This window comes from Eptesicus fuscus, chromosome 16, assembly GCF_027574615.1.
Source record: "Eptesicus fuscus isolate TK198812 chromosome 16, DD_ASM_mEF_20220401, whole genome shotgun sequence".
NCBI classification, from domain to species: Eukaryota; Metazoa; Chordata; class Mammalia; order Chiroptera; family Vespertilionidae; genus Eptesicus; species Eptesicus fuscus.
In genome coordinates, this window is record NC_072488.1 from 31,943,067 (window position 1) to 31,960,668 (window position 17,602).

At 37.3% G+C, this 17,602-nt stretch overlaps 1 long non-coding RNA gene across 1 annotated transcript in view; it reads right to left on the bottom strand.

Moving 5' to 3' along the window:
* Positions 1-683: 683 nt before the first annotated feature.
* LOC129151892 (uncharacterized) overlaps positions 684-17,602 on the bottom strand; it is a 63,259-nt gene continuing 46,340 nt past the window's right edge. The window contains exons 2-4 of the long non-coding RNA XR_008558604.1: positions 1,880-1,942; positions 805-859; positions 684-698 (exon numbers count right to left, since the gene is read on the bottom strand). This is a non-coding gene — a long non-coding RNA (uncharacterized LOC129151892). The remainder of the gene's footprint in view (positions 699-804; positions 860-1,879; positions 1,943-17,602) is intronic.

Consider the following 17,602-nt stretch of genomic DNA (forward strand, 5'->3'; position numbering starts at 1 on the left):
AACTGATAAAATAGATCCAGAGACATAGAAGCATGGAACAGACTGAGGAATCTCGGAAGGAAGGCTGCGGTGGGGAGGCTGGATGGGGAGAGATTAACTGGGGAATTTATATGCATATATGCATAACCCATGGACACAGGCAATAATGCGGTGAGGCCAGAGAGGGGCGGGTGTGAGAATGGAGGGGGTCAATGGGAAAAAAAGGGGGACATCTGTAATACTTTCAACAACAAAGATAAATTAAACAAAAAAGCAATGGTTATTAATCACGAAAATGATCTCATTTACTTTCATTCTAGAAATAGTTGAATACTTATTAACACTTAATAATATTTAATGCTTATATGTACCTCCCACAGTATGGGAACCCAGTGACTGTTATTTAAATCTTAATATAAGAAAATGCTGCAAAACAAGCTAAATTGAACTCTATTTTTGCCCTAAATGTGGGCACAATCCATTATGAATAACATTTTATAATACAAATGGCTGAAATAAAGAGGGGCCCAATCTAGGGAACCTGAGTTTGTAAAAGGCAGTTAAAGCATAAATGTGTTTCTAAATATCTAGCGCTCAGTCCCCAGAGTCCCTCTTTCTGCTTCATGTGGGAGGACCGGAAAGCTTTGTAGGTGCAGGGGAGCATTTTCTATCTGGATCCAGTCTTTGGCTGTTATTTCTTCTCTGTCTTTTGAGTATTACTGAGGATATGGAAGAGGCAGGGGAGAGACAGAAGGGGTGAAACGGTCAATGAGTCCATCAATATATTTTTAAGTTTTTATTTTTACTCTGAAGTGTGCCCTTTACCATGAGATCCAAGCATGTACTTTTCCATACATTTTTCAGATTCTTCACAATCACCCTATGAGATAGGTATACTTCTTATATCCATTTTATAACTTAGGCTTAGATAGGCTATGTACCTTGGCCAACACTACTTAGGTAGAAAGTGGTACAGTTGGTACTTAAGTCTAGCTTTGCTTATCTCCAAAAGAGTACTCCTAAATATCATCACATATTATCTCCTGCTGTAGCTACCTACCTACCAAGTACTTTGTACTGATAGGGGGTTAGGAGTGGGGTAGAAGTGGAGAGTAATTTCAGTTTGAACCAAAAATTATAGAATTCAGTTATTCAGGCCTGTAAAACTGATGGGGTGGGCAAACTAGACATATACTTTTATGAGGTGACAGAAAGCTAATCTGCCATGGTTAGTGACCTTTGGGGCATTTTGAAAAGCCTCTAGTTAAATTCACATTCCCACAGAATGTTTGTACAAATTCACAAGGCTCATGTATCCACTGTAGTCCATCCAGACGCAGTCAGGGCCCCTGGACTTAGATTAAGAACATCATTGCTAAGGCAAGAATGAACCAGTCACAGCAAGCTTGACACATCAGCCAAGTCTTACGCATAGTGTGGTGTCGCCTGCTCACTTTTGCCTGCTGCCCCAGCTGCCATGTACTCTAATCCTATGGCAGTGGAAGAGTGGGGGGTGAGAAGGGGAAAGATTAAACTCTTATGAGGAATTAGAATTCAATGCAGGCTGCTTTTGTGTAACAGAGAAAGCCCCATACATACGAAAGGGAGTGCCAAATCCTACCTCACTTAGTTCTAATTGGGTGACAGGCTTGAGAAGTGGCAGTGCAGCCTGTCATCATAGAGTAATGCATGTGACCTGCCAGGTACTTCCAAGAAAAATTTCATGTGGAGAGAGAGAGAGGAGCCTTCACAATAATATTTGTTCCAAAACTCACACATGTGTACACACAAAACAAACACCCTCCCATATTATTATTTTAATTAATTAATTGATTGGTGAATGAATTATCTTATTGTTTAGGAAACATTAAAGGATGACTGAAAAGTCAAGAAGGCTTACCTTAGCAGTGAAAACAGAGGTTCATCCCAGGTGAGAAGACTGGAATGTAAAGAGATGGCGTCTCTAGTTGGATCAAAGAGCAAAAGCATTACTTTAAATATGAAGTGACTTTTCTATCTTCTATTAAATCCTTTTATTTTCTCTTTTGTAGTGGCCCCACTGAATTCTACTGAAGCTATACAAACTGTATTTCTCAACAGATTGCTTCTCCAAAACCATAAATGTAATGTGTAAGAGCCTCCTATTGTTTATTATAATTCAAACAACTGTCAAAATAAAATGTTGGTTGCTTCACGAGACAAGAGTCCCTTTAGATTGTGAAAGAAATAGTAATTAAAGAAGATCCCCACTGGATGCCATTGCTCTTTCACTTGCGATTGCAGTCTTTCTGTAGGAAATCAGAACTGACATAATAAGTTAACACTTGCCTATAAAGTGTCAGTATGCTATTATGCTATGAGTATTTAATTTCAAATGCTGGTTGCAAAAAAAATAAGACTGTAGTATTTTTTTAAAGCATTAGTTCTTAATATTAAAGTGAAAATAATGAATAGCTTCATATGTACTTTCTTATTTATAGTTATATATAAATTATATGCATGCTATAAAGTTTTGTTTAATTTTTTTCTGGATTTCTGTGGTCTTGAGGGTATTTCTGATGTTGTTTTTAATGAGTTCATATAATAAACTAGAAACTGGACATGTTTCCATGAAAATCATTTTCAGTGGAAGAGTTTACAATGTAAATCAACAGTTGTGATAAAACACACCATGGCAGCACAAGGGGAGAATTTTATCACCCCTTGTTGTTTATTAGTTTTATGGGATTTTGTTTTTGCTGTTATCAGTTTAGTTTCTATGCTTTTGGTAACTAGGAAAGTTTAATCTAAATCCAATCCCAATAAAATTTTTTAGACATACTTTGCTTCTTCATCTGCTACATTAAATAATTTGAATTGTTATTTTGCAGTAGAGATTTTTAAAAATCTATTTTAAAACTACAATAATCAATTTATTCATCAAAAAATATCTTTGGAAACCTACTGCATTCCAGGCACTATTTTGGCACTTGGGGCACATTGACGGACCAAAAAAGGCCACTGACCTCATGAGCTTATATTCTACATTCAACCTAATAAATAAAAAGCAAATGATATGGTAGTGTGTAAAAAGGTGATTACTATGGGAAAAATGGAGCACAGAAAGAGGAAACAAGACTGGGGGTGAGGCTGTAATCTTATATAGGATGATACGGGGAGGCCTCCTTTATGACATTTAAGGAAAGATGAAAGGAGTCGAAGTGGTAAGTTTTGTTGCTTTTAAGTAGACTTAGTGAATTAACCCAAGATAGATAAGCAAGCCTTATTACTGAAATACAGAAGTCCTTAGGAATATGCTTGTCAGTTCTCAACCTTCTGGGCACTCTTTCTCTTTATTTTCTACTCTGATTGTTTTTCTTAAAAGAGAAGACATACTAGTAATCAAGACAGGAACCGAGTAGGTACCAATCACACTGGGTACCAAAGTCATCTCCTACTCTTTTCCCCCTTATAGTCTGTCCTTCTGCTGTGATGAATTGAATGATGTTCAGAATACGATTCTTTGAACAATATCAGAAAGACACAACACATGGTGTGCGCCTAAGTTTACCACAGCTGCTGCTCATGTCTATTAAGTGAGACGTTAGCAAGCGGTTCATGACATTAGCGCAGCAAATACAGGAGAGAACACTTGTACAATGATCCACACATAGGGAGCTCTTCATTGGAAGGGAAAGGAACTGACTGATTCTTAGTGCCTGCTCTCAGTCCCTTAGTGACACCAAATTGTTGCAAGTAAATTTCCTGAATAATTTTAAGACAAAGAATATGGAAGGGAAGAGCACACACAAAAATCAGAGTCTCTTTGTTCTCTTTGCTGGCCTGCCTAGAATTTTAACCACCAACTGAACCAATTTGACTTCTTTGCTTTATAAAAATCTTTTTTTTTAAGCCCAATTCTTCCTCGTGAGTTGAATACAGTTTATCTGATAGAAATGCCAGTTTTGAGTTGTAACATGGAAAAAGATGTGTTCATTAATCATAGTACCTTGGCTCCAACTTGCACCATCTTCCCTTTGGGAGCTAAAGAAACTTTGCTCAAGATAAAAGAAATCAGGGTCCCTGCTGTGAGCTGAAGAGCATCCCCGTGAGGAAAAAGTGAATGTATATTTATCTGCAAAGATGTCTCTGTATAAAAGCCTCATGCTAAGATTTTAAGAATAGTTATACCATCTGAGGAAAAAACAAGAACTATGTTTGACTTTACCCACCAAAGGAAAAGATAATTTAGGTAATTTTTAACTTATTAAGTAAATCTCTGTTTGACTGTAAATGGAAATTAACTGTATTGAAAATAGATGATTTATTCCAAACTTTACATGAAAGGTTTGGTAACATAAGCAAATGTAAAAAGGAAATAAAAGCCCTTAATTCATGGCTGCACTGCATTTTTGTTTTGTTTTGCTTTTATTGTAGTTGATTTGGAATTTCCTTAGTTCTGTTCCTGTGGCTTGATAGTCACTTGATAAAGGCAGCCTGAATATTAAGTTTTAAAAATTCCTAAATTTATATATATATTTTAAAATATATTTTATTGAGTTTTTACAGAGAGGAAGAGAGAGGGATAGAGAGTTAGAAACATCGATGAGAGAGAGAAACATCGATCAGCTGCCTCTTGCACACCCCCTACTGGGGATGTGCCCGCAACCAAGGTACATGCCCTTGACCGGAATTGAACCTGGGACCCTTGAGCCTGCAGGCCGACGCTCTATCCACTGAGCCAAACCGGTTTTGGCCCTGAATTTATATTATAATTCTTTTAAAACTATGCATTAAGTATACAAAATGGAGATTAATAAACCAGGTAAGGAAAATAAGAACTGAAAAAAAAAAAAAAAAAACACAGGAATTCAAAGGTACCATCCATGGTGGTTAATGATGTTTACATGACTGAACTTGGGAACCTGCCTCTGGACTTCCTGAGAGCCAGATAAAAGGCCAAACATGGTAAGTTTACACTCATGGTGAGAAGTGTGGTGGGAAACTCACCATTTAATTACATGAGACAAAGATTTTCCAATTATAACTTCTAGACTTAATTTTTCATTTGGGATTGCATAGAAGAAATCCTGTTTGGCCAATGGACATTATGCTGGGATTTACAGGAAACTCGGTCATTTCATGAAATGGTACCTGGTTAAATATATAATGCAACCAAATGAAGGTGATTCTATGAGGCAAGCTTATAGGGAAAGTTCTTGATATGTAATTTATGACAGTTTTAATGACAGTTGTTAAAAATATTTCCAATTTAAAAAATGTTTTTATTAATTTCAGAGAAAGGAAGGGAGAGGGAGAGAGAGAGAGAAAAAAAAAAAAAATTGATCAGCTGCCTCCTGCACGCTGCTTCCCAATGGGGATTGAGCCTGCAACTAGGGCATGTGCCCTGACCTGGGAATGGATCTGGTGACCTCCTGGTGCATGGGACAAAAGGCAACCAACCAACTGAGCCACGCCAGAAGGGTTTAATGACAGTTTTAAATTACCAAAAGCAGAGAGTAGATTTTATTTTTCCTAGATGGAACTTTTCTCAGTCAGGCTGTTGTTAGGAGTTAGATGGTAGAAAATTAGATTATACTCTCCAACCAAAGACTGAAAGCAAATTTCTATCCTGATTGTGTATTGAAGAAAGCTGGGAACCCTAGTACACTGCTGGTGGGAACACAGACTGGTGCAGCCACTGTGGAAAACAGTATGGAGTTTCCTCCAAATAATTCATTTACATTTAAAGTAATTGTTGAAGAGGTCACTGGTTCAATTACCAGTCAAGGCACATGCCCTGGTTGCAGGCTTGATCCCAAGTAGGGGGCATGCAGAGGCAAGCCAAATAATGTTTCTATTTCTCACTCACTCTCTCTCTCTAAAAAAAATCAATAAAAACATATTAAAAATAAAGTAATTGTTGATAAGTATGTACTTATTACCATTTAAAAACTTTTAAAAAAATAATTCTCCTCTATTTCTTTTTTCTTCTTTTGAGCTCTTCCCTTGTGATTTGATAGTTTTCTTTGTGTTTTGCTTGGGTGCCTTTCTATTTCTTTGTATATCTTTTGTTGGTTTTTGGTTTGTGGTTACTGTAAGGTTTATGTACATCATTCCATACCTATAGCAGTCTATTTTAGGCTGATAGGCATTTAAGTTTAAATATATTATAAAGATTACATTTCATACTCCCCTCCATGCTTTATGTTATTAATGTCATGTTTTAGATCATGTTGTATGTATCTCCTAACTACTTATTGCAGTTTGAATGGAGTTTAATACTTTTTCTTTCGACTTCCATAATAGGTTTTTATGTCTGATTCACTGTCTTTATATTTGGCTATATTGGTGATATTTTTTCCCTTTCTCATATTTTCTTATTTATGGTTATGGCCAGTCTGTTTCTGCTTAAAGAAGACCCTTCAATATTTCTTGTAAAGCTGGTTTAATGATGATGGAAGCTTTTAGTATTTACTTGTAAGGGAAATTCTCTATCTCTCCTTCAATTCTGAATGATAACCTTGCTAGGTAAATTATTCTAGGTTCTAGGTTCCTTTCTTTCAGCACTTAAAAAATACCCCACTATTCTCTTTTGACCTATAAAGTTTCTCCTTAGAAATCAGCTGATAGACTTATGAGGTTTCCTTTGTATATAATTCATTTTTTCCTCTTCCTTAAAGATTGTTTCTTTAACTTTTGCCATTTTAATTACAATATGTCTTGGTGTGGGTCTCTTTGGGTTCATCTTGTTTGGAACACTCTGTGCTTTCTGGACCTTTATGTCTATTTCCATTCCCAGGTTAGGAAAGTTTTGAGCCATTATTTTTTGAAATAAAGTGTCTGATTTATTTCTTCATCTCTGGGATCCCCATAATGTGACTGTTTAAATGCTTGATGTTATCCCAGAGGTCCCTTAAACTACCCTCACTTTATAACAATCTTTTTTTCTTTCTGCTGTTCTGATCATTTCCACTAGTCTGTCTTCCAGGTCACTGATCTGTTTTTCTGTATTAGGTAATTTGCTGTTGACTCCTTCATTTCAGGTATTGTATTCCTCAGGTCTGCTTGGTTGACACCAGGTCTACCTGTAGATTGAACATCTTAAGGGCAGGGACCTTGTTTTGCTCATTTTGTCATATTTCTTCAGGTACAGGCCCTTCAACTAGAAAAGACAATTCAATTGACAGTTCTATTTTGGAAAGGTCAGAAGGCCAAAGAAAAAAACATAAAAAGTATCAAAATGCCTATTCTTCTCTTTTTAATCAAAATTCAGCAGAGGCTGAAAATGTTCACAAATGTCTAGTGCCTTGCCAATCCAGAACTGAAATACTGTGTTTTGCAAAGAATACAATTAATTTAAATTCCTATTGTTTTGCTAAAGTTCTTGAAAAAATTTCAATATAATTATATTTCAATAAAACTACCTGATATCACCCTGGCCAATTTCACTCAGTGGTTAGTACAACCGCCCACTGACCAAAGGGTCTCAGTTCAATTCCTGGTCAAGGGCACAGACCTTAATGCAGATTCTATCCCCAGCCCCTGGGTCAGGATACGTGTGGGAGGCAACCAACTATGTGTCTCTCTCACATCAATGTTTTTCTCTGTCTTCCTCCCCGCCACTTCTCTCTAAAAATCAATAGAAAAAATATCCTAGGGTGAGGATTCACAACAACAAAAAAACAAACAAACAAATGCCTGATACCAAATATTTTTACCTCATTGCCATTCACCTGCCACTTACTAGTAAGTTGAAATATCCCAATATTTTCAATTTATTCCAAATGAAATCTCTAAGCACTGTGAGGTTCTTCCCCTGTTGGATAGACTGCTTTGTACAATTCACATTTTATCTATGAAATTCATTTTCTGCATAAAGCCTGTGATCAGACTCTATAATCTGGTTCCCACCTTAGCCAGATTCCTTAATATGGCCTTCAGTCAGAATTATTTTATCTTTTTGTGCTTTAAGCTTCTGAAGATAGGCATAGGGATCTAAGCTGTCTTTCTTAAGCTGTCACTTGTCATTTAAATGTAAAAACTTTTCTTCAGTTGTCTTATCAAACCTTGATTACAGAAAATCCCCTGAGCTACTTCCCTAACTAAAAAAGACTAATTGCATTTCTCAGACCATTTCTTAAAGGAACCTTCCCAAATATAATAGTCATGATTTGCAGAAAAATTTAGGGGGAATGTGATAGGTTAGGTCCAGGAAAAATATTGAAACCCCCAAAATTGCCTGAAATAAAATCTCCCCTTTATAAATAAAGTCAAACAAATTCAGTAAATATGACCTATTTTTAATGTTTTTTTTTTAAAAAAATGATTTTAGAGAGAGGGGAAGGGAGAGAGAAAGACAGAAAGAGAGAGAGAGAGAGAGAGAGAGAGAGAGAGAGAGAGAGAGAGAGACATCAACTAGCTGCCTCCTATAGGCCCCCTCACTGGGGATGGAGCCTGCACCCAGTCCTAACTGGGGATCAAACCAATGACCTTTTGGGTGCATGGGACAACACCCAACCAACTGAGCCACACCAGCCAGGGCTAATATGACCTATTTTTAAATGTATGCTTCCCTGAGGGAATAATCTGAAGCATGTTCTACTGTTCATTACAAAATATTATTTAGTCCTCCAGGAATAAGCATATTTACTAGTATGAGACCACAAAAGGAAGTCAAATTAGTTAGCCTAGTTACTACAATTCATCAGTCTCCTTCATGGCATGTTCATTTCCAAATATTGTAAAATAAAGCTCTAGAGAAATTTTAAGTAATATTCTCAATCATATGCCTCTTTCTTCCTTAAACATTTCTCTCTCCAAGTTCTTCAGAATGACAAAATGGTACAGATTAAGACAAGACATTCTACATATCTTTCCAACTGATCTAGATTTCCAAATTGGGATAAAGGGTCAGATTTTTCACACTTGTTTACCCACTGATATCATCTATAATATCTGAACACTCAATATATATTAGTTTCTTCAACTGCCACACACTAAAAACAGATACCAAAGAGGGATAATTACTGCTTTCCAAGGCACATGGGCTTTTATCTAAAGTAAGGTACTGGGATAAGCTTTTCAGATAGAGGACCAACAAAATCCTCATCTCAAATAAGACTGGGTGATGCTGGTCCTAGTTATTAGTAGTTCTTAAAGTTATTTTTTGTGAAATGTACCTAAAGAATTGCTTCCACCCAGTTGCTTTGAGGTCCCCCATTCTCTTTTCATATATCCTCAGTCAGCTTTGCCTCTCTTGTCATTTAATATTAAAAAAATATATACAAAGGTATTTACCAAACTGTTCCTCAAAATGGAAAACATTCCCACATGAAAGCCTTTGCATTAGCTATACATGACTTGGAACCACCTCTTACACCTTCTGCAATCTGCTGGTAACTTTTAAAGATTTACACTTTGGACTATTGCAGACTACCAATCTATAGTAAACACCAGTCTCCTGTCCTATTTTAATGATCTGAATAAGCTTTATAATTGATGTGTTCCTTTTTAAAAAAAATTTAATTGGAGATCCTATTATGAGAACCTTGTCTGTCGGCCTCACTTGCTTATCATCATATGCAAAAGTACCTAGAACAGTATCTTACTGTATTTTGGATGCTAAATAAATGTTTGTTGGATGAAAATATACATATATTATTGCAGATACAGTTCATAATGTACTCTGCTTAAATAACTAATTCTTATAATTATATGATGGAAACCTATTTTGACTTAAGTCTGGTCTTGTGATTAGCAAGGATTGGCAAACAATTGTGAAACGATATACTATGTGCTATAAGACAACTGGCATTTTGCCATTGTGAGCACCAATATTTGCTCCGTCTTCAGAACAGAACAATTTTCTTGTGGTCTGCATGTAACTTTGAGAAAGACTGTCAACTTGATTACTGGAAAGTGTCCCTTGAAATGAAAATAGCATCACAGCACAAAATTCTGTCCCTGCAGCTGAAATGGCCTGGATGTTTGCCTACCAGCAGCCGATGCCAGACAACCTTTCACTCCACCAGACAGGCAGCTAGCCGGGGGAAGCTGTGACTGCTGTCAAACACTATATATAGTGGAAAAGATAAAAGGATTAGGTGTTCAGGGAAAAAGAGAGAAGGGATTCAACTGTATTTCTGAAATATCTGGAAGGTTTTTTTTAGACTTTTGGGGACGGAATAGGGACGTAATTAGTTGGCGATGCGTAGATTGCAAAACATCCAAAAGGAGGGTGGAGAACAATTGAGCATTCTTTATAAAAGTCCTTCTCTATACTGAGCTCTCAAGCCAGTGCAGGGCAATCGTAACAATATTTATAGCACAGAGCACCATGTTCCCCAGCTGGGGCGATTAATATGTGGTAGCAACACCTATGACAAGACACATTTTATTTCTGCCAACAAACAAAGATGTTTCTACTTTCTCTGTCTGCTGACTACCTAAGCCTTTTATTTTGCACAATATACCTGGAGCTGACAGATAGATGCTGAACTGCAGTCAATTCTTTCATTAGGTTTCTTCAACTGGCAGGTGGCCTATCTGTGGCATGTATCAAATGTAAAAAATTCTATGTTTGGTGGAAAATAAGCAAGCATGATGGGGAGGGGTCCGGGGATCATTTGCCTGCCACGGTTTTCACAGCATGTATTTAAGCAATGAGCTATATATAATGGGAAAAACACAGGGATTCTGTCCTCAAGGAACTTTCAAACAAATCTAATACATATTACACAGTAGAAATGCAGGAAAATTTATCTTTAAACAGTGCTGCTTTTTAAAGACTTTGAGGTATTATACTAGTGTTAATTTTAAGAGATATGATGAGATGGTAAAATGGACCCCTATGGATCTCATTTATAATAAAAAAAAAGTTTTTGTAACTTCTTCCTCAAAAAATAGGAAACAAGGACTAGTTCTTAGATGAGAGAGAAGCATGGTTTTATATTTTAAATCCTGAGAAGGTATTTACTAAAGGACAAAAGGTGGGTGGCCCTGTGCTATACATAATGCCCCTGGTTATTGCTGAAGGTATTCCTTGTAAAACTGAAGTTTGGCTATAGACCTCCTGTTCGTGCCAGCTCAGCCCACCTGAGCCCATGCCCACTACGTCCAGAAATGAAGATGCTTGAGCTCTTCCTGATCCATTGGATTCTATGCAACATATCCCTGGTTTCTACTAAATTTTTGTCACTGACGTGAATAAAGAAATAGATCCATTGGAGTTGTAAACATCACTCAAATATTCATGGAGTTAGTGGGCCAGCTGCTTGCTAACACATATACCATATATAAAGTGAGTTCTTGTCCCTGGTTATCAGGCAAATGGACTCTTTAGTGAAATGGCAAAATGTAATATGTCAGATGATTTCTGAAATTTGATTAGAAAGTAATGATGATGCTAGCTAGTATATCTATTAAGACCCTATTATATTCTTTCTACACTTTACCTAAGTTATATCCTTGAATTATCCTAATCATTCCATTAGGTACATTTTTTTTTACTATGCTTGAACAAACAAGTTCTTAGATTAAACAATTTGTCCAAGACCCCACAAATACTAAGTAGTGTTGCAGGGAATTGAATTAGGTTTTTCTGACTCTGAAGCCTTTTGATGTTTGATAGAGCAGATTATTATCCCAAAGACCAGGCTTATGCTATCCAACAATTTATCCTGAGCATCTGCTATTTTCTCAGCATGATTCTCTGTACTCTGGGTGAAATAATACCCTGGAAATGTTTGACTTTGCCCTCAGATGTTTACAGTCCTAAGAGACAAGTCAAATAAACATGAGTAAAACAATTAGAGAATAATTCAAAAGGAAGTAATTAAGTGCTGGTAAAATAAAACCCAGTGCCAGCCTGGGATCACATACAGAGCCCTAATTTGATGTCAGAAACATAGATTCAAGTGTAGCTCTGCCACTTATTTCTATATGTCTTTAGGCAAATTACTTAACTTTGATCTCCTCACAGTGTGATACTATCTGTTGTGGGAATTTGTCTTCTGTCTTTGCTGCACTGGAACCTGAGTCCCATGAAGTCTGCATATTCAAACAGAAAGGTATTTCATTCCATGTCTCTTCCAAACGTAAGAACACACACAGTTGCCTGGGCTCCCCTCTGAGAAGTGAGAACACTAAAGGCAGACCTGGAGCCAAGTGTGCATCCCAAAGGGCCTTCATACCAGGAGGGTTGCAGCCCTTCCTAAGAAGAACCGAGGTAAACACCCTGGTTCAGAGAAGCAGCAAGAGCAGCCAAGGAAAAGCAGCAGGGCCAGGGGGCTGTTGAGAGGCAGCAGTGCCCAGCAGAGCAGGGGAGGGCATCAACAGGCCCATCCTAAACGTTTGCAGGGCTGGGGGCAAGAGAATAAATGGAGTCAACATAACATCTATCTGAATATTTTAAAGTTGTAAATAGAGCTACTAGACTGCCAAATAAAATCCTTCCTCATGTGATCCTCAGCTTGATAGCACAGAGAGCTATTGATCACCCCTGGCTGGTAGCCTTCGTTCATGATCTTTTATTTCCTAACCAGGCTCTATCCAGCCTCTCAGTGGCCTCACAGATGCCATGTGGACACCCCAGACTAAGTGCCTAAATTCCCTCTATAATCTCCATGAACAGCTCCACTTGGCTACCCCTCAGGCCTAGGGGTGTGTTTTATGACAGTGTGATGTACTCTCAAAATGACCGAATTGGTTAGGTAAGAGCTGGCAGGAAATGCTGCTTCTCTAGCAGGCAGAATGCTGCAGGGAGGATAAGTTACAACTACAAAAGGGAAGAGAGCTAGCTCCTTGCAGAAATTCCTCCTGAATTTTAAGAATTGGCACGTGTGTGTGTGTGTGTGTGTGTGTGTGTGTGTGTGTGTGTATTCCACCTCAGAATATGTTTTTCTTGAGGGAGAGAGAGAGAAAAACACAGATCATTTGTGTCCCATATGTGCCCAGATCATGGATGGAACCTACAACCTAGGTATGTGTCCTGACTAGTAATAGAACCCCCAACCTTCTGGTGTACAGGATGACATTCCAATCAACTGAGCCACCAGGCAGCATAAATATTTTTGAAGACACAACTCCGACAAAGTCCTTCCTACCTAATCCAAAATTGTAACTGCATCTTTAGCACCTAACTTCAGACATGATACATAACAAATAAGCATTTGTTAAATAAATGCATAGGCAGCAAAAACTATGTGCTAGAGCCAAAACCATTTGAATCCAGAAAGAATGCTTTTACTTAAATCAGAATTAGGGAAAGAAAGAATACATGAGCGAAGTATTTTTCAAAGGAAAATTGGACTGCTGTCATTATCACTATTATATTGTGTGATACTAAATAAGCAAACTCAAGTCAAGAATCAAAATACTGATGGTTTAAGACAGAAATTTAAAGATAAAAAAAATAGAAATTGTCCTGGTTGTATATGGAATCTGTGAGAAGTTCTTTGAGAGATGGGTTTTTCAGGAAAAGCCTAAGGAACAGCTTGCATAAGATCTCTATTAGATTCTTCCAGCACTGAGGTAACTAAAAAATAACAGGATACACTTTATTTAAATTATGTAAATTTATAAATGTTATGGTCAGTCATAGTTATGAGCATACTCGTTTTTCCTATCCATAGTTGGTAAAAGCTCACTTTTTGATAAATTTGATATTTGAGAAATTTAAGCAATTCTTTTCTTTTATCACATTAAAAAAAGATAAAATGGAACCAGGTTTATATTTTTAATATTGAAAAAGAATCCTAGGTTATCTCTTTTAGGAACTTGTTCTACCTTATCCTGGAAAGAATTTATGTAAGAAGGGCCTGGGAAAATGGGAGACAGGGAACTTAGATGCTTTTTAAAAAGTTACCCTCTCCACTAAGCATTTCTCCCTGAAAGTTTCTGAGTCTGGAAGTAGATAGTATCCTTTACTTCATATATTTTTAAGATTAAGTTTTATTGAGATTCCTAATCACTAGGATTTCAAATGACACTTTAAAAATTAAGGAATTCTTTCATATCCCAAAATGACTTCTCACAGAAACATTCTTTGTCATCAAGAAAATTGACTCTGGGAAGCCATGATGAAGGATGGGCATTAGCTGATACTCTTAGCAAAAAGAGTAAATGGGGGTCATTCCCTGACCCTACGTATTGTTTAGTATGTTCAAATAAATCATCCATCCATTAGTCCTATGAGATTTCCCCTATATAAATACTGCTTGAAGCCTTAGCTGTCCCAACCTGAATAATTTTTGCCTACTCTACTGTACATGGGCTAAGTTCCTTGGTGTCCCTTTGCCTACCACATATCTAACTTTTCTTTGTACTTTCCATTCCTTATTAAAATATAATTGAATTGGTCATGGATGCTGCCTGACCAAGAACTTTTCTATTTATCTTCTCCCAGTGCCTACGAAATCAAACAACTGAAAAACATTATTTTTGTCAGTTACCACTAGATGGAAGCACAAATTTTTAAGTGCTTAATACATGCTCCAAGTTTGCATTTCCTGAAGGGTAATGGTATCAAGTAACACATACTATTGGGTTCTACTAACACTACTAGTAAGAACACTACTAAGTAAGAACTTGTCTCTAAATCCTACTGCCTTGGATAATGCTGAATCCATTTACTGTTTTAACTCATGTTAAGGGTACTCAGGTACTGTTTTAACTCATGAAATATATATTTACACATACATAGAGGCTCAGTGCACGAAAATTCATGCACTTGGGAGGGGGGGTCCCTCATCCTGGTCTGCACCCTCTCACAGTCCGGGAGCCCTCGGGGGAGTGGGCCTAAGCCATCAGTCGGACATCCTTAGTACTGCTGCAGAGGCAGGAGAGGCGAGCCCAGCTCAGGGCTTCTGGCTGAGCAGTGCTCCCTCTGTGGGAGCGCACTGACCACCAGGGGGCAGCTCCTGCATTGAGCATCTGCCCCGTGGTGGTCAGTGCGCACCATAGCAACTGGTTGTTCCTCTGTTCGGTTGATTTGCATATTACCCTTTTATTATATAAGATGGAGAGAGGTATAAACATTATGCATTTTTTATATTAGTTATTTAATATAAACATACATTATAGGCTGTTAATAATGAGGTAAATGCTTCTATAACTTAACCATAGTCAGAAAAAATTCATTTCATATTTTCTTATTTGCAAGGCCTTTAATATTTGACAAAATGTAATAATGTTAGTTGAAATTGAGACTAAAGTAAGGGATGTATCTAGGCAAAAGTATATGATACTTACATTCAGAGCAAGATTTTATTACAGGGTCCTCATGCTTTTTTGCTCCCAGTAGATATCTATAAATATGTACTTTCAAAATACACCTGACAGTCTTAGCCACATTGAAATCTAAATGATAACTATGTGCTATGCATTACCTCACACAGGGAAATTGTTTTTGAACAGAGCCTGTAATACTAAATTTAAGTCTTTAACAAAAGAATTTCAAGTATTAGCAAATTGGTAGAGAGAACCTGAATAGTTTTTTGATTCCTGAAATCACTCACAAAGGAGGAAAGCCAGCCCATACTGAAAAAAATGTAGGAAGGTTCTGATTGATTTCCTACTCTTCACAGTTTCATTTGGTGTGATGCAGAAACATTGTCTCTAGACTTGTGATGACTTGGAGAAGGGTGCTATCTGCATTCCTCAGTGTGAAGGGGCAGCTGGCAGGAAATACTGCACCAACTGCAGTCCTTCAAGAAGAGAAAGAGATGAGTCCTTGGGGCCAGACATTTGGTTCCATGAAGGGGATAACTGAAATGGGGTAAGGACTGAGAATGAAGGAAATGGAGAATGGAAATGGAAGAAAGACTGATATCCCTTATGGATTTGTAGGGGCACCTTTATTCACATTTCTGTCCCTCTTCAAATTTACATTATGAAGATTTAGAGCATTATCAAGAGACTTTCTCATTAGTTGCTCTATCTCTAAATATTTGGATTGCTTAATTTTTTTTCCTCTTCATTTAGTCCAGGGTAATCATTTAGGAAACACTACTAAGTTTCCAGAAAGACAATTCCACCAGCAAATGAAAACTTGCAGTTTTGTTAAATTTACCACCAAAAGATTTCTGGCCCTCTAATTCTCTAGGGAGAAGCCTTTAACTATAGATAAGATGCCTGCTAATGTTTCTGGTTAGAAATTCTTTGGAGAGAAGGAAAGGGGAATGGGGGAATCCAGTGATTCTTTTTTCCCATTTGCTAGGAAAATTTAAATGCCCATCCACTGAGTTTAATCCAGCACCAGTCCTATATACACCATGTAATTGTTCTTATGTTGTATGATTTATTATTACTTTTCAATTATTGACAATTTGTTTGATAATAATAGGTTCCTGTCTCCTTTCTTGTATCACATGTTTCAAATAATAGACCAGCTTCTGGAAGACAAGTAGAACCATTCACCCAAGACTTACAGATCCCTATGGGCATTGGCATAACTGGTCACATGAAAGGCTGTGAGTGTGTGGACACAGAGAAAATAACAGGTTCATATATGTCATAGGTATTCCCAGGGGAAAAGGGTAATCGTGAAATTTCCTAGGATAACTATATTTTACTCATTCACATACTCAATAAAAATTGAATGAACACTTGCAAAGGGCAGGTGTTAAACACAAAATAGTCAAAGCTCTTCTAGGGATCACACACAGTGTGAGAGATACACACAGATATTAAAAGATAAATTGTTATAACATGCATGAGTTCAATTAAAGAAAAGTCATCTATATTATAAGAAGTTAAAAAAGGGGGAACTAATTTAATTTTGGGAAGCCATTTAAGGCATATCTAGAAGTTGACATTAAAGGTAAGACTTCTAAAATGACCAGGAGTAGTCAATTTACAGGTGTCTTAGGCAGGGGTAACAGAATGTGCAAGGGTTGTTGCTCTGATAAACTCAACTTTTGCTCACCGAGGAGATGATGTACCTCTCCTTTGGATCCTACCTATACACATTTGCCTGCAGTTTCTGTTGAGTCCAAACAAGATATAGAGGTCATAGTTAAATTAGAATAATTCAAAGAGAGTTTAGAATATATAAACATGGGCAGATTGTAGGGGAACATAAAGGATTTTGCAGTTAACCTGGGGTTTGCAACCATGGAACTCTTACTAGCCTCAGACCAAAGGGATGAGTCATAAGCATGTGACAGAAGTTGGTAGTGAGTATTGTGTAGAAAAGGCCACCTTGAGCAGAGCAATGACTTTGAGTTCAAGGACCCAGCTAGCCTGCGTTGGTCCCATAGTCTCTTGATGCATTCCATATAGTGCAGCCTCCTCAGACAGAGACAGACTAAATGGAAGGTGATGGAGAGTGGATCTGAAGGAGAACATGAAAACTTCCTGTCACACTTGGCCATTTCTAGGATGAAGACAGGATGTCAGGAAGGAATCCATCATATTCTGATGAAGCAAAACAAACAACAACAACAACAACAACAAAAAAACCCACCACCACCAACACACACACACACAAAAAAAAAACCTACCAGCAATCCATCCCCACTTCCATTCTTTTAGAGATTCCTCATTTCTATTATTCCTCAGTCTACTTGGATGAATCTGCTTCCCATAACAACATGGTTTCCATATTTGCTTTCAATCACATACCCTGGGAATATAGACATGA